The sequence below is a fragment of the Cebus imitator genome, unplaced genomic scaffold (genome assembly GCF_001604975.1).
Source record: "Cebus imitator isolate Cc_AM_T3 unplaced genomic scaffold, Cebus_imitator-1.0 Scaffold186, whole genome shotgun sequence".
NCBI lineage: Eukaryota > Metazoa > Chordata > Mammalia > Primates > Cebidae > Cebus > Cebus imitator.
In genome coordinates, this window is record NW_016107501.1 from 679,503 (window position 1) to 703,214 (window position 23,712).

Genomic DNA, 23,712 nt, shown 5'->3' on the forward strand with positions numbered 1-23,712 from the left:
ACTATGATTGGCAAGACATACAACAGTCTTATCAATCCATGATATTCCCTTATGGCTTTTTAAATGAACTCCTTCTTCCCAAACTCCTGGCCCAGGCAACAGTTTATCTCTTTTAGTTCCCTATAGATTGGCCTTTTAAGAGTGTCATAGGAATGAAATTATATGTATCTGTGCCAGCTTCATGGAATTGCAACCTGTGCTTTAATGTTTGAACAAGAAGCTCCCATTAGCATTTTGCACTGGGCACTACAAATTATATTCCTTGACAAATATACAGCATATAAGTATTTGAGTGCAGTTTCTTTCCTTAGCATTATGCATTTGAATTGATCCATGTTTTTGTGTGGATCAGAAGTTTGTTCCATTTTATTATCAAGTGATTTTTCCAGTGTAAGGATCTATCACAGCTTGTTTACACGTTCACCAGTTTACAGTTTGGGCCAATTACAAATAAAACAACTACACAAATCCACATATTTGTGCATGTGAACATAAATTTTTATTTCTTCTAGTTAAAGATCTAGTTGTACAAATGCTAGATTATGTAGTCAATGCATGTTTGTTTTAGAAGAAATTTACAAACTATATTTTCCACATTAAATGCACTCTTTTATATCCTGGTCAGCAGTGTATAAGATTTCTGATTGCTTCACATTCTCATTAGCACTTAGTATTCTTATTACTTTTTTTCTTCACTTCTACCATTCTAATTTTTGTAGTTATATCTCGTGCTTTTTGTGTTGTTGTAAGGATTAATAATATTGACAATTTTTATGTTTTCTTGCATTCCATATATGTATTTTTAGTGAACTGCCTTTTCACATCTTTTGCCCATTTTACGTTATTTTTATTCTTATTTTTGAGGGTTATTTATATTTCCCAGATACAAATCTGTTATCATATACATGTGCAGCAATTACTTTCTCTCAGCGGATGAGTATTTCATTTTCTTAATAATGTCTTCAAAATAACGGAAGTTATATCCTTTAAAAATGTCTGTCTTGAAAATTTATTGGATTTGATGTTCTTCCATTGAATTAGGGAGGAAAGGAATGTAATGAGCTTGCTTTGTCTCATAAGAACAAAGAATATTTTCTAGCCAGAATGGAAAAAAAGTTTTAAATTGTGCTATTTATGATACATGTATTGTGGTTTAGGATACTGGAAGGTTTGAGGCTGGATCCAGTGTTGAGAGAAAATAATTCTATGTTAGATTACCAAATTCAGTTAAAAAATTGGGAGGAAACAATACCACCAAGTTGATGGCATTATCTTAATGATCAGTCAAGCTTATTGCTTTATCACCAAAAGATCTATTGGATTATCATTAATTTAACTAATTTGTACATTCTATTTTGCATAGTGATTTTGTGTTCCAATTGTGTGTTTTACACATATAAAATTAAGCCAAATACATAATGATTACATCTTTAAAGGTATTTACTTTTCCTCCAAAATTATTCTGATTTGATCAGTAATATTCTATTAAAAATGTATTTATGTTATATGTGTGTATATAGACATACATTCATATATACTCATATATACACACACAGATATATAAGCAATTCATTTTTATAACTCTGTGAAGTGTATATTAGTCAGCTGCTGTCACAATAATTCCAGGTTACAAATCATCCCCCTTACTTATCATGCATATGAGTTTTTAGGACATTAAGCAAGGCCAACTCAGCTGATCTAGTCTGTTTTAGGTTGGTGAGGTTTGACTCCTGACTAGAATTTGGGATCAGGTTTGCTGTACATGCCTCTCATAATTCTAGGATTGATACTTTTCCTAGCATATTCTTACAGTAATGACAGAGTACAGTCAAGCAAACAGAAGCATGCAATGTTACTTTAGGTTGTGGCCTGGAACTAGCACCTTATCGTCCATGCCCGAGTTACACTGGCCAAAGAAAGTGATGCAGTCTAGTTCAATTTTTAACTTGAGGGGAATATACCCCTTTCACTGTTATGAGGAAAAATAATAATTCACATAGTTCAGGAACAGAGTTTAATTCTACCATGTGGGGAGACTAAAGAATTGAGAAAAATGATTCAGGAAATTGAGATATAAAAATGCTAAATAACTCACATGCAAAGCCTTACTCATGGCTGTGTCTGCCCATACCAACTCCTTCTTCACCAAAGGAAAGATCTGTTAAAAGTGAAGTCTGTGCACTTTTAAAGTTCAGGGTGTGCAGTATGCATATAATTAATACATAGTACAATTTAATGTATATATAATTACACATACACAACATAAATATATATATATATATATATATATATATATATATATATAGTGGTTGTGTCCGTGAGTGTGTGTGTGTGTGTGTGTGTGTGTGTGTGTAGTTACCTGTTTGGGGAAATAGTGTTGGGGGTACTACTAAATTACAATAATGAAGAAATGAAAGATGTAGCCATGAACTGTATGGTCTTGAATAAGTTGTCTGACCTCCTCTTTCCTAACTCAGCAACATCTTGTATATTGGAAGGAAATGAAAACAATACTTACAGAAAAGTTCTGAAGACTTTGGAGAATAAATTTCTGAATAAAATCCGAGGGATAAACATTCCAGAATTTCAAAACAGGAAAAATTTATTTAGATTTTTAAAATAAATATGTTTGTCGACCTAAATAGATGTAGCCTAAATTAAATCTCAGGATAGAACATTTTGTATATAGCGAACATTTGCCAAATTATTTTCTCCCATTCTATAAACTTTTGGGGAAGAAAAGATTGCGTAGGGCAAAATTAATGAGTTTTATACAGGCTTGTACAATGTGCTGCACTGCCCCGCTCAGGGACTGCTTTATGGAACGAGGCTCTTTTGAGGCTTACCTATTATTTTGTTTCTCCATTTCATATTTCTCCTTCATCTTTCTACACTTTGGGGTTTCTGTCTTACTCTGTCCTCTCCCTTTTTGTTTCTTGCCCCCTGTTTTTTTTGTTTTAGATACTATTAATGAGTTTCTTCCTCTGACCTATGAGATTATTAGCTACTCAAGGACACAACGTGCATCTTAGTGTTTTATTCATTTCTACTCCTCAGGCCTGGTAAATTAAAAGGAACTCCTGGAAGTAAGCAAGTGATCTGAAAACTAGAGTGTAGTAATAGCACGTCTTTACCGTATTTTTTATAATGTTCATATGCATATTCCCCTATTTTGTTTTAAAGATGTTTTCTTATAGTAAAGTGAGGGGCACCCTGCAAATTAGTGAGACTCTCAGTGGCCCAAAGCATCTTGTAGAAATCAAGAATCTGTCAAAACCCTTGGGTTGCTTCATTCAACTCTAAACTGATGAGAAACCGTTTAGAGTCTTATTTTCAAAAGACCCTTAGCCAACATGTTTTTCACGTTTTCAACTTTCCTGAATTTGTTTATCAGTTCTAATAGTTTTAAGGGGGATCATCCTGAGTTTTCTATATATAAGATTATGTTATAAGGAACAGATAATTTTACTTTTTCTGTTAGGATTCCTTTATCTATTTCTTTACCTGACAGCAGTGGCTTTGTCTTGTCCTCAATCTTAGAAGAAAAAATTTTCTATTTTTATGTTTGAGTATGATGTTAGCTCTGAGCTTTATTGTGTTGAAGTACATTCCCTCTATATCTAATCTGTTGGGAGTTTTTATCCTAAAATAGTGTTGAATTTTGTCAATTTTTTTCTGCTATTTAGGTAATTTTTTTATTCTTTCTTTCTTTAATTAGTCAATGTGGTGTATTACGTTTTTTGCATATATTGAATCATCCTTGCATCCAGGGGATAAATCTTCGTTGACCATGGTGAATAATTCCTTATGTGTTTTTGAATTTTGTGTGCTGATATACTGTTGAAGATTTCTGCATTGATGATCATCAGAGATATTGACTAGTTATTTTATTTTCTTGGAGTATTCATGTCTGGTTTTGTTATCATAGTAATACTGGACTTGTAAAATGTGTTTGGAAGTATTTCCTCCACTTCATTTTTTTTTTGGAAGAGTTTGAGAAAGATTGATATTAGTTATTTCAGTATTCTTATTTACTATCGATCTGTTCACATTTTCTATTTCTTCATGATCATCTCGGTAGGTTGTATGTGTCTAGAAATTAATCCATTTCTTCTGGCATATCCAAAGTACATATTAGTTTCTTAAGATTTTTTGTTTTTAAAATGTTCTTAACATTTTTCTTCTTTCTCATTTCCCTGGATGTATATTCCTAGCTTTACAACTACCTTTCACACATTATTATTATAATTATTGTGAAGTCTGTTTCTGTCCAGTTAATATTGCTGTTTTTAAAAATCATTCTTTTATCTCATAGCTTTTCTTTAACATCTTTTCATTGCTTTTGAGTTCTGCATTTCATAACGATGTAACCAAGTTTTACATTTTTATCCTGTTTGGGACTTACTGTGTTTCTTTGGCCTGAGGATATATGACTTTCATAAATTCTGGAAAATGCTCAGTTATTATTCTTTGGTTATTGCTGTACCCTTTTCTTCTAGAATTGTTAGACAAACTATGATTTTCCTAATTTATCCTCTTCAGTTTTATGGAATCTTCAGTTTGCCCACCTACTAAGTTTTAAAATTAAATGTTTTGGTTTGATCTTAAAATGTACAAAGAGGACTGTGGTTAAACAGTTACTCTTGAAAAATTAATACATTTACAAATATGCTTATTATATTACAATTTTTAAAAATTATTTATAAAATGTGCTTCCATGCCTGCAGAATGTTGGATACACTTTTTCACTTCTCTTTACCCAATACCCCACAGAATCAATAGCTTATTATTTTGCTATATAATTAACTAGATTTTGTTAATATAAAACATATTGGAAAAAAGAAGAGATAGTCAAATGTAATCTCAAATATGATTTTGCATTTTTTATAATTTCATTGAGCTATAGTTACAGCACATTGAATTTCACTTGTTAAAAATACAAGTTGGTACTGCTTTGACATATATATGCTTTTGTGAAATTGATACCACAATTAAAATAACAAATATTTCCATCACCCTACAAAAGTTTCCTTATGCCACTTCCTAAACCAACCCTTTTCAACTCCTGACTCTAAGAAACAGGAGTTTCTTGGTGTTGGTTTCTTTATTTAAACAGGTTACATTGAGTTATAGTTCATAAACCCATCTCTAGTTATAAAGTGTATATTTCAAGAATTATTTGGTAAAATTCAGTAAGTTTATGGAGCTGTGCAATAATTACCATAACCTGTATTTAAGAACATTTCTGCTACCCTAAAAAAGTATCCTCATACCTATTTGTTGTCACTCTCAGCCTCAGAAAATTGCTGATTTGCACTGTTTCTATATAGATTTCCCTGTTATAAAAATTCAACATAAATGAAATAATACTCTACACTGTAAATACTTTACATTATTTATATACATATATAAGCATATATAGAGAGTGTGTTCAAATTTTTCTTTTTATTGCTGATTAGTATTTAAGTATATAATTATATCGTGTTTACTTTATACTTTGACCAACTGATGAGTACTTCAACACTTCCCTTTTAGGGGCTATTATAATAAAACTGATATGAACATTTGCACAGTCTTTGTGTATACATAAGATTTCATATATCCTAGGTTGTTACCTATCTAGCTGAATTTCCTGGTTGTATAGTAAATGAGTGTTTGACATTTTAATAAACTACTGTTCTTCCAAGTACTTGATTTATTTTACATTTTCGTCGGCAATACATGAGAGTTTCAGTTTCTCCAAATACTCAACAATACTTACTAAATTTATTTAATGGTTATGATAACTTTTTTGTAAATTCCTTAGAAGCATCTACATGAATGATCAGATTATATGCCAATAAAAACAATCTGTTCATTTTTTCTATATTTATTGTCTCATTAAATTAGCTAGAATGTCCAGAGTATTATTAAGAAGGAATGGTAAAGTATTATTAAGAAGGAATGGTGAAAGTAGCCGTAAGTTCCTGACTGCAAGGGTGAAGTATTGAAGTATTGAGTATTTCATCATTAAATACAACATGAGATGCAGGCTTTTTATAAATGCCTTTTATTAGGTTTAGGACTTTTTTTCTATTTGTTTTACATTATGAATAATATATTGCTAACTCCCTAGATTTTGTTGTCTTTCTTTAAAAAAAATAGTTATTTTGAAGACAGTTGTGGAGCAGGTTGAACTTTCTGAAATTTGTTTGTAAGCATTGTTAGGGTCTGTCTTAAGTTTATAAGGTTAGTTTAATTTTACTAAAAAGCATAACCTTGCCAGATACTGTACTCAATGCTCAAGATTGAACCAAGTTTCTCTACTGTAGCTAATTAGACCTTGAATATTTTCTAACATTTTGTATTTCTGAGCAATTTTATTTCATAGCATTCTAATAGTTCTGTGCTTTGTCTTGCTGTTTCAACTTACATGTGTGCTATTTAGCAGCAGACTCAAGTGGACACCTATGCGGATTTCTAAAGTTCTTATTTTGCAGAACTTCCTCCTTTACATAGTCTTCCCTACAAATTCCAGTGTCTCAGACTTGTTGAACTGTGAAGTCAGTCTTCTCAACTCAGCACAACTGGAATGTTCTGCTTGGTTTTTTCTTTCCCTATGGCAGGTTTCTGAAAGTGCTTCCAGGCAGAAAGCCAGGATAATAAGAGGAATAATCTCTTTTGCTTCCATTCCTCACCTGTTGTCCAATATCTGCATATCACTGTTTCACATAATTTTAAAAAATATTATGGTTGTTTTCACTGGGAAGATAATGTCTTCACTAATTAAATCACAATGAATGAAAGCAAAAATTCCATTTGTTTTTTTATAAAATGTAAAATTTTGCTAAATGATTCCTCTATTTTCTTTAATTAAGTAGTTTTTATTTTTCTATTACAATTTTTAAAAGCTCATCACAGAGGTTGGCCAATATCTTTGTACAGACTACCATCTTAATAAAAAATCTTAATATTGTGCTAGAGTCATTATAAAAATATCTTTTGAGAAAAAGGCTACTATTCATGTTAATTGCAACAGAAGTTGGTTAACAAGAAGTATCTGGGAAATTTCTGGAAAGTACGTGGAATTATGAAGTGCATTCTCTTCCATAGATCCTGGCATAGTCATTTTCAAATATCTGATAAAAATATAGAACTAGACACTAACATCCTAGCCATATGACAAACATGACACCATCCAATATGTGTGTAAAATAAACATTTGTATTTCAAAGAATAATATCATTGACTAATATTTTACAAATTCATTTTGATTCATAGGATGCAAGGAAAATTCAAAGAAGTGGTTAGCTCTCCTCAACTATGCCTCTATGCCAACTTATGCCTATATGGCCCAGGCCAAAAAAAAAAAAAAAACCTGACTTGGCTTGTTCTGTTTCTATCATTAAGCCACAGAAAGATTCTATCAATCCATTTGTCAGTTTCTGAATATCACTGCTTATAAGTCACAGGAGAGTTCTATAAATGGAAGTATTCTAACATATTTAAGAGATTAATCCTACAGAATAGAATGTTTTGACAGGACTCTGATCTCCCGCTGGCAAAGCTCCAGAGACATTTTCTTTCAAAGTGGCAAACCATTATCTTGTCTCAGTATTCTAGTACTAATGACAACTTTTTGTCATTTCAAATAATTGAAAAGTAAATATGGCAAAGAAAGGAGCACTCTGGGCTGGCCAACTAGATAACTGTAATCACGAGGAGGCAGGTCAGGGAAAAGGAAGAGATTCTGTGCTTTTGTTTCAAAGACTCTTAATTCCTGCAATAGCTATGGAATTTCCAAAAACAGACTACTCCCTCACAGAAGTGAAATTCCTTTTTTTCCAGACAGGAGGTTATTGGGTTCTGGATTCCATCACAATGTGTCTAATGGGAATGAGACATATTATAGATATTTATGAAACATGGGGCCTACGAGCCTGAACCATGTAACATTATTTCACTCACTGTTTAGGCCAACATTCACATGGATATAAACGTGCAAATCCCATGGAAAAAACATATTCAATTTTCTCATTTAAGGACATGGTTTGTTTTAGGGTTTTTCCGTACTGGAAATCTTCCAAAATAACAAATTACATTAAATTCCGCTGAGAACAGTGAATATGTGAATATCGGGGAAATTTTTTTGAGTGTTCCCTTTCTACACTTCCTGCACCAACTCTCTATTGGGTTAGATGTGATGTTTTGACACTTACAGTGCCAAAGATCAGTGACAGTACCTGCATACACAAATACATTCTTGTGCTTAATTATAAGTGCTTTGGACACTGAGCTACACCTTCACTATTGTTTTATTCTAAATGCTTAGCAGAGTGTTTTGCACACAGCTCAAAATATAAATATTTAGTTAGATTATTTCATCCCTAAAAAAGGTCCTAACTCCTATCTGGTGAACAAGTTCTCATTAAATATTTCTAGCATACATTGCACTAGGTACCTTGTGAAGATTTAAAAGGCAGCTAACATGGTATTTTAAAGGGCCTCTAGAAAGGAGTGTGAGGACACCATTGACACTTGTTCAAAAACATTGTTAGAAAGTCTTGGAAGAGAGAAAGAAAAAGCTATTGTCATGAGCTATTCAAGAACAGCAAATCCTTGGTCAAAGGACTATTCTTCCACTTTCTTGGATAATACGTTTTTATTAGTATTATTATATATCACTTTAGGGAATAAAAGATTAAATACACAAGACATTATCAAATAATCACTATGCTATAAAATAGAACTTCATTATCTTTATTTTAATATCTGCAAGGATGAGTTTTCTTAACCTTTGTTGATTCTATTTGCAAAAACCAAACATCAGGCGTTGCTATTACTGAAAGATGATGAATATAATATAAAAGTAAATATATATATATATATATTTTTAAAAGGTTAATAACATCTAATTTACAGTCATTAGTAAATAAATCCTAATAACTTTTAAATATTGCTTGAAATTATTATTTTGTTGATTTTGTAACATTATTGAAGTCCTAGAAGACTTGAAAATCTCCAATAGATTATTTAAATAACAAAAAGTGACAATTCAAACCATCCAAGTGAAATTTGAAAATTTGGGGGTGGAGAATCAAATGAAAAAACAGAGTCAAGTGTTTTCAGGAAAATGGTTTCTTAATATATATATATATATATATATATATATTAATGGTTTCTTAATATATAATTTTTTTCTTATATTTCTTATATTAATATTTCTAATATTAATAACCAATAATCCTCAAGCTCTAATCATGTAAGAGTAATTATAAGTACTTCATAGGCTTTAATGCATGGAAGGGTCACAGCCTTATGCAATAGGTTTTACTATTCTTCCTATTATAGAAATGAGCAAACTTAAGCTCAGAAAGATTTATGTTTCTGCCTAGCTTCACACACTTAATAAATAGAGCTTAGACATTAACTCTGTCTGTTTGAGTTTAATATGCATGGCCTTAACCCTGATGCAATCCTGCCTCATCAAAATTTCTTTTTGGAAAAAAAGAGATCATTTTGAACTCAAAATCAAAACAAAAATACATTAGTAAATCACACATTGTATAATGCATGCATGCAACTTTCGTGGTGCATTTAGGCACAGATAAAATTATTCTTAAAGCTAGAAGATAGAGGTTGCCTAACATTGCAAATGTACTTGGGTCTTGCAGAAAAATAAAAACTAATAATTTAATAGGCTGGGCATGGTGGCTCACACCTGTAATGCCAGCACTTCTGGGAGGCCTAGGTGGACAGATCACGAAGTCAGCTACTTGGAAGACTGGGGCAGGAGAATTACGTGACCCCAGAAGCAGAGTTTGCAGTGAGCGACGATCATGACATTGCACTCCAGCCTGGGCTACAGTGCAAGACTCCATGTCAAAATATAATGATAATAATTTATCAAGAATGGCCAATATCAGTAAATATGAGTGCACCAAATAAAAGCTTTCATTCATTCATTCATTCACCTATTCATTACAACACATTGATTACTAATCGTTCATTATTTGCTAAATCCTCCAGTATGCTTTAGGGAAAAGGGTAATGACTGACATAAAAAATTTCCAGTGAATGTTGAATGATTATAAAATGAATTTTAAAAAGGGTTTCTGCCTTTGAGAATATCCAAGCAAACATGTAAACTTATAACAGGAACACAATAGATTATATATGAATAAACAAAAATAAAAATGTTAGTGAATTAGAGAAAAATAAAACTTGAATGTAAACAAGTTAGAATCAATGAGCGGAGAGGTTAGTAAAAAGAGTATTAACACAGAAGTAGAAGTCGCTAATAAAAGAGTGTCATGCAATCAATAAAAATATTATAGAATGCACTTTTATTTTTTTTGCAAAAGCTAGAAGGCATAAAACATTTGAGAAAAATAATCTCAACCTCCCTAGACGGCAGGATAACAATATAGACACAAAATGAAATAATGTGATTTTTAATAAATGTTACCTTTAAAGGAATGATAAATATTTGGACTCACATAACTTAGAAAGATTTCACTAAACAGAAATTTAAGTGGTAGCTTCACAGAAAGAGTGATCTTATGAATGAGTCAAGGAGATGGCTATTTGATGAAAAAGAGAAATCAATGACAAAAGCAAAGAGGGACAACTTATTAAGACTTATTAAATGAAACATCGAGGATCTGGCAAGATGTCTGAAAAGGAACGGCAATCTGTAATTCCCGGCGAGACCAATGCAAAAGGCAGATCATTTCTGCATTTCTAACGGAAGTACTCAGTTCATCTCACTGGAACTGGTTAGCAGTGGGTGCAGCCCACAAAGGGCAAGCAGAAACAGGGTGGGGCATCACATTACCGGGAAGTGCAAAGAGACAGAGGACATCCCCAGCCAAGGGAAGCCCTGGGGAACTGTGTTATCTGACCTTGATACTACACTTTCCCAACAGTTTTTGCAATCTGCATATCAGCCACCAACAGAATGGGAAAAACATTTTTGCAGTTTACCCATCTGACAAAGGGCTGATATCCAGAATTTACAAAGAACTAAAACAGATTTACAAGAAAAAAAACAAGCCCATTCAAAAGTGGGCAAAGAATATGAATAGATACTTTACAAAGTAAGACATACATGAGGCCAACAAACATATGAAAAAATGCTCATCATCACTGGTCATCAGAGAAATGCAAATCAAAACTACATTGAGATACCATCTCACACCACTCACAATGGCTATCATTAAAAAACCTAGAGATAACAGATCCTGGAGAGGATGTGGAGATATAGGAACACTTTTACACTGTTGGTGGGAATGTAAATTAGTTCAACCATTGTGGAAGACAGTGTGGCGATTCCTCAAGGACATAGAAATAGAAATTCCATTTGACCCAGCAATCCCATTACTGGGTACATATCCAAAGGATTACAAATCGTTCTACTATAAGGACACGTGCACACGAATGTTCATTGCAGCACTGTTTACAATAGCAAAGACCTGGAACCAGCCCAAATGACTATCGATGATAGACTGGACAGGGGAAATGTGACACATATACATCATGGAATATTATGCAGCCATCAAAAACGATGAGTTTGGGTCCTTTGTAGGGACACGGATGAACCTGGAAACCATCATTCTCAGCAAACTGACACAAGAGCAGAAGATCAAACACCACATGTTCTCACTCACAGGTGGGTGTTGAACAATGAGAACACATGGACACAGGGAGAGGAGCACTACACACTGGGGTTTGTTGGGGGGAAATAGGGAAGGGAAAATGGGGGGTGAGGAGAAGGGGAGAGATAGCATGGGGAGAAATGCCAGATATAGGTGATGGGGAGGAAGGCAGAAAATCACACTGCCACGTGTGTACCTATGCAACAATCTTGCATGTTCTTCACATGTACTCTAAAACCTAAAATGCAACAAAATTTTTTAAAAAAAGAATTATTAAAAAAATAAAATAAAATAAAAAACTTTTAAAAATTAAAAAATAAAAAAAAATTAAAAATTTAAAAAATTTTTAAAAATAAATAAATAAAAATAGAATAAAATTAAAAAAAGAAAATTTCCTTATGCCTATATTACCAGGGCCCTAGATTTCAAGCACAAAACTGGGAGGCTGTTTGGGAAGACACCCAGCTAGCTGCAGGAGTTTATTTCATATCCTAGTGGCACCTGGAATCCCAGCAAGACAGAACCATCACTCCCATGGAAAGGGGGCTGAAACTGAGTGGTCTCCCTCTGTGGGTCCCACTCCCATGGAGCCCAGCAAGCTAAGAACCACTGGCTTGATATTCTCACTGCTGGCAGAGCAGGCTGAAGTCAACCCAGGATGATGGCGCTTGGTAGGGGGAGGGGCGACCATAATTACTGAGGCTTTAGTAGGTGATTTCCCCTGACAGTGTTATGGAGGCTGGAGGCCATGAGGTTTAGACTGGGTGGAATTCACCATTGCATGGCAAAGCATCTGTGGCCAGACTGACTCTTTAGTTTCCTCCTCACTGGACAAAACATCTCTGAAAGAAAGGTAGAAGCCCCAGACAGGGGCTAATAGATAAAATTCCCATCTCCCTGGGACAGAGCACCTGGGGCAAGGGGCAGCTGTGGGCACAGCTTCAGCAGACTTAAACTTTCCTGCCTGCAGTTTCTGAAGGGAGCAATTTATCCTGACAAGGAGGATTCTCCCAGCACAGCACAACAGCTCTGCTAATAAACAGACTGCCTCCTTACCCCTGTGCTTCCTGACTGGGAGAGACCTCCAAACAGGAGTCAACAGACACCTCATAGAGGAGAGATCCAGATAGCATCAGGCCAGTGCCCCTCTGGGATGAAGCTTCAGCAGTCTTTGCTATTCTGCAGCCACCACTGGTAATACATAGTTAAACAGGGTCTGGAGTGGACCTCCAGCAAACTGCAGCAGACCTGCAGAAGAGGGGCCTCACTGTTAGAAGAAAAACTAACAAAGAGAATGAAACAACATCAACAAAAAGGACCCCCCCACAAAAACCCCATCCAAAGGTCATCAGCCTCAAAGATCAAAGGTAAAAAAATCCATGAAGATAGGAAAAACCAGTGCAAAAGTGATGAAGATTCCAAAAATCAGAATGCCTCTTCTCCTCCAAATGATTGCAACTCCTCTCCAGCAAGGGTACAAAACTGTGTGGAGAATGAGACTGATGAATTGACAGACGTAGGCTTCAGAATGTGGGTAATAGAAATTTTTCTGAGCTAAAGGAGCATGTTCTAACCCAATGCAAGCAAGCTCAGAACCATGATAAAAGGTTACAGGACCTGCTAACTAGAATAACCAGTTTAGAGAGGAACATAAATGACTTTATGGAGCTGAAAAACGCAGCACAAGAACTTCAGAAAGCACACACAAATATCAATATTCAAATCAATTTAAGTGGAAGAAAGGATATGAGATTGAAGATCAACTTAGTGAAATAAGGTGTGAAGACAAGATTAGAGAAAAAAGAATTAAAAGGAATGAACAAAGCTTGCAAGAAATGTGGGACTACGTAAAAAAGAGCAAACCTACAATTGTTTGGTGTACCTGAAAGTGATGGGGAGAATGGAACTAAGTTGGAAAACACATTTCAAGATATTATCCAGGAGAACTTCACCAACCTAGCAAGACAGGCCAACATTCAAATTCCGAAAATACAGAGAACACCACTAAAATACTCCTTGAAAAGAGCAACCCTAAGACAATGGTCAGTTTCTCCAAAGTTGGAATGAAGGAAACAATATTAAGGTCAGCCAGAGAGAAAGGTCGGGTTACGCACAAACAGAAGCCCTTCAGGCTAACAGCGGATCTCTCTGCAGAAACCCTACAAGCCAGGAGAGAGTGGAGGCCAATATTAAACATTGCTAAAGAAAACAATTTTCAACCCAGAATTTCACAGAAGAAAGTCAAGCTAAGATTCATAAGTGAGGGAAAAATAAAATCCTTTACAAACAAGCAAATGCTGAGGGATTTTGTCACCACAAGGCCTAGAGCTCCTGAAGGAAGCACTAAATACATAAAGGAAAAACCGTTACCAGCCACTGCAAAAACACACCAAAATATAAAAACCAGTGACACTATGAAGAAACCGCTTAAACTAATGGACAAAATAACCAGCTAGCATCATGATGACAGGATCAAATTCACACATAACTATATTAACCTTAAATGTAAATAGCCTAAATGCCCCAATTAAAAGACACAGACTGGCAAATTGCATGAAGAGTTAAGAACCATTAGTGTGCTGTATTCAGGAGACATGTCTCATGTCTAAAGACACACATAAACTCAAAATAAAGGGATGGAGGAAGAAACACAAAACAAATGAAAAAAAAAAAAAAAAATAGATGGAGAAATATTTACCAAGCAAATGGAAAGGAAGAAGTAGCAGGCATTGCAAACCTAGTCTGTGATAAAATGGACTTTAAACCAACAAAGATCAAAAAAGACAAAGAAGGGCATTACATAATGGTAAAGGGATCAATGCAACAAGAATAGCTAACTATCCTAAATATATATGCACCCAATGCAGGAGTACCCAGATTCATAAAACAACTTTTTAGAGACCTACAAAGGGACTCAGACTCCCAAACAGTAATAGTGGGAGTGGAGAGTGGAGGCCAATATTTTGACTTTAATACTCCACTGTCAATATTAGACAGATTGAGCCAGAAAATTAACAAGGATATTCAGGACTTGAACTCGGCTCTGAAACAAGAGGACCTAACAGACATCTACATAACTCTCCAACCTGAATCAACAGAATATACATTCTTCTCAGCACCACATAGCACTTAATTTAAAATTGACCACAAAATTGGAGGTAAAACACTCCTCAGCAAAAGCAAAAGAACAGAAATCACAAAAAACAGACTCTCAGACCACAGTGACATCAAATTAAAACTTAGGATTAAGAAACTCACTCAAAACCACACAACTGCATGGAAACTGAACAACCTGCTCCTGAATGACTATGGGATAAATGATAAAATTAAGGCAGAAATAAAGAACCTCTTTGAAACCAAGGAGAAGAAAGAGACAGCGTACCAGAATCTCTGGGACACAGCTAAAGCAATGTTAAGAGGAAAATTTATACCATTATATACCCACATCAGAAAGCTGGAAATATCTGAAATCAACACCCAAACATCACAATTAAAAGAACTAGAGAAGCAAGAGCAAACAAATTCAAAAGCTAGCAGAAGATAAGAATAACTAAAATCAGAGCAGAACTGAAGGAGATGCAGACATGAAAACCCTTAGTAATCAAGAAATCCAGGAGCTGTTTTTGTTTCTGTTTTTGTTTTTGTTTTTTTTAAAAAAACATTAACAAAATAGACTGTCAGCTAGACTAATAAAGAACCATCATTCTCAGCAAACTGACACAAGAGCAGAAGATCAAACACCACATGTTCTCACTCACAGGTGGGTGTTGAACAATGAGAACACATGGACACAGGGAGGGGAGCACTACACACTGGGGTCAGTTGGGGGGAAATAGGGGAGGGACAGTGGGGGGGGGGGAGGTGGGGAGAGATAGCATGGGGAGAAATGCCAGATATAGGTGAAGGGGAGGAAGGCAGAAAATCACACTGCCATGTGTGTACCTATGCAACAATCTTGCATGTTCTTCACATGTACCCCAAAACCTAAAATGCAATAAAATAAAAAAGAGAAGAATCAAACAGACACAATAAAAAAATGAAAAAGGGGATATCACCACTATACCTACCGAAATACAAACTACCATTGGAGAATACTATAAATACCTCTACATAAATAACTAGAACATCTAGAATAAATGGGTGAATTCCTAGACACATATACCCTCCCAAGACTAAACCAGGAAGAAGTAGAATCACTGAATAGACAAATAACCAATTATGAAATTGAGACAGTAATTAACAGCTTAACAACCAAAAAAAGCCCAACAGAAGAATTCACAGCTGAATTCTACCATAGCTACAAATAGGAGCTGGTACCATTCCTTCTGAAACTATTCTGAACAATAGAAAAAGAAAGACACCTCTCTAACTCATTTTATGAGGTCAACACCATTCTGATATTAAAACCTGGCAGAGACAAAACAAAAAAAAGAAAACTTCAGGCCAAAATGCTAGATGAACATTGATGTGAAAAATCTTAATTAAATACTGGCAAACCGAATCCAGCAACAGATCAAAAAGCTTATCCACCATGATCAAGTTGACTTCATCTCTGGGAAGCAAGCCTGGTTCAACATACACAAATAAATAAATGTAATCCATCAGGTAAACAGAACCAATGACAAAAAACACACGATTATTCAACAGGTGTAGAAATGGCATTCGATAAAATTCAACACCTCTTCATGCTAAAAATACTCAATAAACTAGATATTGATGGAACATATCTCAAAATCTTAAGAGCTATTTGTGAAAAACCTATAGCCGATATCATATTGAATGGACAAAAGCTGGAAACATTCCCTTTGAAAACCAGCACAAAACCAGGATGCATTCTCTCACCACTCTTATTCAACATAGTATTGGAAGTTCTGGCCAGGGCAATCAGGCAAGAGAAGGAAATTAAAGGTATTCAAATAGGAAGAGAGGAAGCCAAATTGTCTGTGTTTGCAGATGACATGAATGTATATTTAGAAAAACCCCATCATCTCATCAAAAAAAAAAAAAAAACCCTTAAGCTGATAAGCAACTTCAGCAAAGTCTCAGGATACAAAATGAATGTGCAAAAATCACTAGCATTCCCATACACCAACAATAGAAAAGCAGAGAAGCAAATCATGAGCAAACTCCCATTCACAATTGCTACAAAGAAATTAAAATACTTAGGAATACACTTACAAGGAATGTGAAGGACCACTTCAAGGAGAACTACAAACCACTGCTCAAGAAAATAAGACAGGACACACACAAATGAAAAAATATTCCATGCTCATGGATAGGAAGAATAAATATTACGAAAATGGCCATACTGCCCAAAGTAATTTATAGATTCATTGCTATCCCCATCATCAAGCTACCATTTACTTTCATCACAGAATTGGGAAAAACTCCTTTAAATTTCATATGAAACCAAAAAGGGCCCATATAGCCAGCACAATCCTAAGCAAAAAGAACAAAGCTGGAAGCATCATACTACCTGACTTCAAGGCTACAGTACCATAAGGCTACAGTACCCAAAACAGCATAGTATTGGTACCAAAACAGATATTTAGACCAACGGAATAGAACAGAGGCCTCAGAAATAACACCACACATCTACAACCATCTGATCTTCAACAAACCTGACAAAAAGCAATGAGAAAAGATTCTCTATTTTAAACGGTGCTTGGAAAATTGGCTAGCCATATGCAGAAAACTGAAACTGGACCCCTTCCTTATTCTTATATGAAAATTAAATCAAGATGGATTGAAGACTTAAATGTAAAACCTAAAACCATAAAAACCCTAGAAGAAAACTTAGGCAATACCATTCAGGACATAGGCATGGGTGAAGACTTCATGACTAAAACGCCATAAGCAAAGGCCACAAAAGCCAAAATTGACAAATTGGATCCAATTAAACTAAAGAGCTTCTACACAACAAAAGAAACTATCATCAGAGTGAAAAGGCAACCTACAGAATAGGAGAAAATTCTTGCAATCTATCCATTTGACAAAGATCTAATACCCAGAATCTACAAAAAATTTAAACAAATTTACAAAAAAAAGACAACTCCATCAAAAAGTGAGTAAAGGATATGAGCAGACACTTCCGTAAATAATTCATTTATGCAGCCAACAAACAAAGAAAAAAAAGCTCATCATCACTGGTCATTAGAGAAATGAAAATCAAAACCACAATGAAATATCATCTCACACCAGTTAGAATGATGATTATTAAAAAGTCAGGAAACGTATGCTGGCGAGGATGTGGAAAAATAGGAATGCTTTTACACTGGTGGTGAAAATGTAAATTAGTTCAACCATTGTGGAAGACAGTATGGTGATTCCTCAAGGATCTAGGACCAGAAATACCATTTGACCCAGCAATGCCATTACTGGATATATACTCAAAGGATTATAAATCATTCTGCCATAAAGATGCATGCACACATATGTTTACTGAAGCACTATTTACAAGAGCAAAGACTTGGAACCAACCCAAATGCCCAACAATGATAGACTAGATAAATGTGGCACATATATACCATGGAATACTATGCAGTCATGAAAATATAATGAGTTCATGCCATTTGCAGGGGCATGGATGAAGCTGGAAACCATCATTCCCAAGAAATTAACACAGGAAAAGAAAAACCAAACACTGCATGTTCTCACGCATAAGTGAGAGTTGAACAGTGAGATCACACTGACACAGGGAGAACATCACACACTGGGGCCTGTCGCTGGATAGGGGCAAGAGAGAAGAATACTAGGAGTAATGCCTAATGCATTCAGGGTTTAAAATCTAGATGATGGACTGATAGGTTCAGCAAACACCATGTCACATGTATTCCTATGTGACAAACCCTGCATGTTCTGTACATGTATCCCAGAACTTAAAGTAAAATTTAAAAAATTTAAAATAAATAAATGAAAAGTCAAAATTACATCCAAACATTTATCTTGTTTAATTGGGATCTGGACCTGTTAATAACCTTGCCACACAACCCTGTACCTCTATGTAAATATAATGATATCATGAATTTGTGAATATTTATTTTAGACTTTGAGTTAAAATCCAAAACTACTTTTTATGTCTCAGATTGTTTCAGTTTGGGCCATGGGAGTGCTTTTAATTTTATCTTGTGTTCATTTGACACTGGGGAGGGGGGAGGGTGGTTTTTTTGAAAGTTATATTGTGGGATTTCTTTTGATTAGATAACATTTCTTCGTTTCTCTCTCTCTCTCTCTCTCTCTCTCTCTCTCTCTCTCTCTCTCTCTCTCTGTGTGTGTGTGTGTGTGTGTCTTACATCATTCAGGACACTATAACAAATATGTTAATCTGGGTAATTTATAGACAACAGTAATGTACTGCTTATAGTTCTGGAGGCTGGGAAATCCAAGATCAAGATGCTGACATATTCAGCATCTAGTATGAACTTGCTCTCTGCTTCAAAGAAACACCTTGCAGCTGTGTCTTTACCCTGTGGTAGGAGAAAACAGCTCATTTGCACCTCTTTTATAAGGTCACTAATTCCACTTCTGGGGGCTCTGCCTTCATGACTTATTCACTCACTGAAGGCCCACCTCTTAATAGCAGCACATCAGCAATTAAGTTTCAACATGAATTTTGAGAGGACACACTCAGATCATAACAGTGTGTGTTTTATTAGCATTTTATTACTTTCTGTTGTACAAGAGCCTTCAAGATTATCTTTTATATTTTCTGCCACAATCCCAGAATAGACAATGAACTCTAGTTTCTATTACTGAACAATAATATAAGAAACTAGCATGTAGGTACTAGGTTTGCTCATTGCTATCTAGAAATTCTGAGCTGAAAGTACAAGGAAATGCATGTGCATATACTAGCCTATATACTTACACCCGTCTGTAACAGGTATCTATAACACATCTGTAAATATTTGTGTAAGTCTGTATTTATGTCTAGCTAAACATGAATTCTTACTGATGTCTCTGTATCTAAAACATTACTCTTCGGATCACTCTTGCCTCATTCCCTTGATTAGATATATGATTTAACACTTCAGCAAGAAACTTGGTTCCCATCATCAAACATAAATTTATTTAATTATTCATTCTAGTATATGAATAAAAGCATTGGAATTGTTGAAGCCTAACCCTGTGAAAAACAACATAATAAATCAGAGTGCAGTGCCTATGTTTAGTTTGCTTTGCGTTTAGTCTTGTAAACTCAATTCATTTTCAAATTTAGTTGCTAGAAACCTGCTTCCCCAACCTCCTTAAGTGAAGTTGGTTCATACATTTATAATGCAGTTAGATTATCTTGTCATAGCCTACATTTCATCATCACATTTCACACCCTCCTAAGCTGTTTCCTTTTTATAAATAAACAATATACCATTATATGGATACACTACAATATGTTTATCAGTTCTTCTATTGAAGGAAATTTTGGGTGCTTCCAGTTTTAGATGATTATGAATAAAGTTGCTGTAAACTTCCACATGCAGATTTGTACCTGGAAATAAATCTTCCAATTAGTTGAGTAAATACCTAGAAGTGCAGTTGCTGGGTCATATGGTAAAACTATATATATCTTTGTAGAAATCTGCCAAATTGTCTTCCAAGTAGCAGTATTATTTTGCATCCCTACCAGCAATGAATGAGTGTTATTGCTGCTTGATATGTCTCCCAGAAAATGACATTAACATTTCTTGCCATTCTCAAAGTAATGTTATCTCATTTTTGTTTCAACTAGTTTATAATAACAAATGGCCCTGAATATCTTATATGCTTATTTGCCATCTTTGTATCTTTTTTGGTGAGGTATCTGTTAAAAATGTATCCATATTTGATTGAGCTGGGTTGTTTCTTAGGAAGTATTTAAAAGTTGTGGGTTTTTTTCACTTTTTCAAAAATTTTAGATACAAAGCTTTTACCAGATATGTGTTTCATAAATATTATTTTCCAGTGTGTGGTTTATTATTTCATTCTTTTTGTATTCTTTTTAACAGAAAAGTTTTAAATTTAATAAACTCCTACTTATTCATTTTTTTCATGGATTGTGTTTTTGATGTTGTATATAAAACTCATTATCAAAGCCAAATATGGTACATATGTTTCCTATGTTTTCCTTAAAGAAGTATTATGTCTTTGCATTTTACTTTTAGATCTGTGATCCATTTTGAGGATCTAAGGTTTGTATCCGGGTTTTTTTTTTTTTTTAACATGTGGTCAATCTGATTTTTCCAACATGTGGAAAAGTTTATTCCTTCTCCACTGAATTGCTATTGCTCCTTTGTTAGATAGATTACCTCATGATATTTGTGAAAATCTATTTCTGGGCTCTCTTTTCTATTCCATTCATGTATATGTCTGTATTCTTTTGATAAAGTCCTGTCATATTTATTACTGTGACTTTATATTAAGTTTTGAAATTGGATAGTCTGAGTTCTCCAGCTTTATTTTTCAGTGTCATGTTGGCTATTCTAGGGCGTTTGCCTTTTCATATAAATGTTAGAATTAAGTTGTCAGTATCTACAATACAGCTTGCTAGAGGTTAACTGGGACTGTATTTAAACTATAAATCACATTGAGAAGATTTAACAGCTTAAAATATTGAGTTCTGAATTCCATGAACAGGGAATATCTTTCTATTTATTTGAATTTCATTGATTTTTTTAATCAGCTTTGTAGTTTTACACACTTAGATTCTTTATTTATTTTGTTAAATTTATACCTATTTATTTTTTAGGTGCTATTGTAAAAGACATTTTTTTAAATTCCAAGCTTCAGTTGTTCATAGGAAAGCAAGTGACTTTTGTCAGGTTTATTGATTGTCTTCATTGTTCACTTATTTTTAGTTTGACTTTTACTTTATAGTTTTTTTTTTTTTTTTTTCGTTTTGCTTTGAGATTAAGCTACTCTTCTATTTCAAGTGTGTTTTTTTTTTTTTTTTTCCGTTTTGCTTTGAGATTAAGCTACTCTTCTATTTCAAGTGTGTCATGGTGGAAATTTAGGTTATTGATACTAGGTTTTCATCTTTTTTTTTTTTTTCATGGCCAAGGAAGGGAGACATAGAATGAGGAAAGGGGAGACAGATGAAGGGCTGTGAAGAGATAGAGCTTCTTTTATATATACCCATCTAATGCTGTAAATTTCCCTTCAAATTTACTTTTGCTTTTGGTGCTTTCCACAAATACTAATTTTCACTTTGTCTTAAATAATTTTCATTTTCTCTTGAGATGTTTCCCTTTACCCATGTATTATTTAGAAGTATGTTGTTCATTTTCAAATATTTGGGAGATTCCTAGCTTTCTTTCCTTTACGTATTTCTAATTTATGCCAATTTTGATCTTAGAGCATACTTTCTATCATTTTTTTTAATTTGTTAATATGTCCTTTTTGGTACATAATATGCTTGGTCTTGGTGAATATTTCATGTGAGCTTGAGAAGAATATGTGTTCTGCTGTTTTATAATGCTTATTCTATAAATGTGAATTAAATTGAGTAGATTGATTGTATTATTCAGCCCATTTACATCTTACTTGAGTTTCTGACTGCTTGATCTTTTAATTACTAGAAGCAAGTTATTAAGTTCTTCAATTATAAAAATTAATTTGTTTATTTCTCCTTAAAGTTTTCTCAAGTTCTATGTTATTTTTAAGGTGATGTTGTTAGGCACATGCATGTTAAGGATCGTTATGCCTTCTTGAAGAATTAAACTTTTCTTCATTATAAAAGCCTCTGTTTATTCCTGATAATTGTCTTTGTCCTGAGTTTAGTCTGAAATTAATATAGTTATTCTAGCTTTCTTTTCATTGGTGAAATACAGTGGTGTTCACAGTCTATATTTCTCCATCTCTTTATTTCAACCTATTTTTTATATTTAGAGTGGGTTTTTTTTTTTTTTTGTATACAGGATATTTGTAGGTGGTGTAGTTTATCTTCTCTATCTTTGTCTTTAATTCATGTATTTAACACATTTATACTAATTATAGATACAGTTGAATTGATATGTACTGTGTTTTACAAATTTTATGTTTGTTATATTTATCCTTTTATATCCCTGCTTTTCTGACTTCTCTTTTTTATTGAGTACTTCATGATTTCATTTTATAAGTATCTCTTAGAATATCAAAAGCAATTTTAAAAAAATAGTGTTTTCCCTATAATTTACAAAACACAATTTAACTTCACTTACAAATTGCACAATAGTATATTATGAGCATTATCCATACATTATTAAAGAGTATTTTCAGTTCTACCTATTTATTCCTCCCCCAATACTCTTCCTTTTTTATGTAGATACATGTTTCTGACCTATATAATTCTACTTTTGCCTGAAGAAAGCCTATCATTTCTTTTGAAGCAGTTCTCCTGATGATGAACTCTCAGTTTTTGTTTGTATAAGAAAAAAAATTTCATTTCTCCTTTACTTTTGAAGGGTAACTTCTCTGTATATGGAATTCAGTATGTTTTTTGAAAAGATTTTTTTCTTTCAACACTTCAAATATTTTATTTCACTCTTACTGGTTGCTTGGTTTTGACAAAGAGTCCACAGTAATTCTTATTCTTTTTGTTCTATAGCAAGGTGCTTTTTTCTCTGGCTTCTTTTAAGATTTTCTCTTTGATTTTGGTTTTCTTCAGTTTGAATATGATATACATAGGTTTAGATATGTTAATATTCATCCTGCTTTGTGTTCTGTGAGCTTTCTGAATTTGTAGTTAGATGTCTGTCATTAATTTTGGAAAATTATTGTTCATTATTATTTTTACTTGAAGTATTTTTCTTCTCTTTTTGCTGTTTCTTCTCTTGCTATTTTTCTAGTTACACATATATTGTACCTTCTAAAATTATAGCAAAGTTCTTAAACATTTTGTTTATACAATTCTTTTTTAAAATTTGCACTTAAGTTTAGAAAGTTTCTGTTCAGAAAACCAAATACCACATGTTCTCACTCATAAGTGGGTGTTGAACAATGCGAACACATGGACACAGGGAGGGGAACATCACACACTGGGGTCTGCTGGGAGTAGGGGGGCTAGGTGAGGGATAGTAGAGGGTAGGGAGATTGGGGAGGAATAACATTAGGAGAAATACCTAAT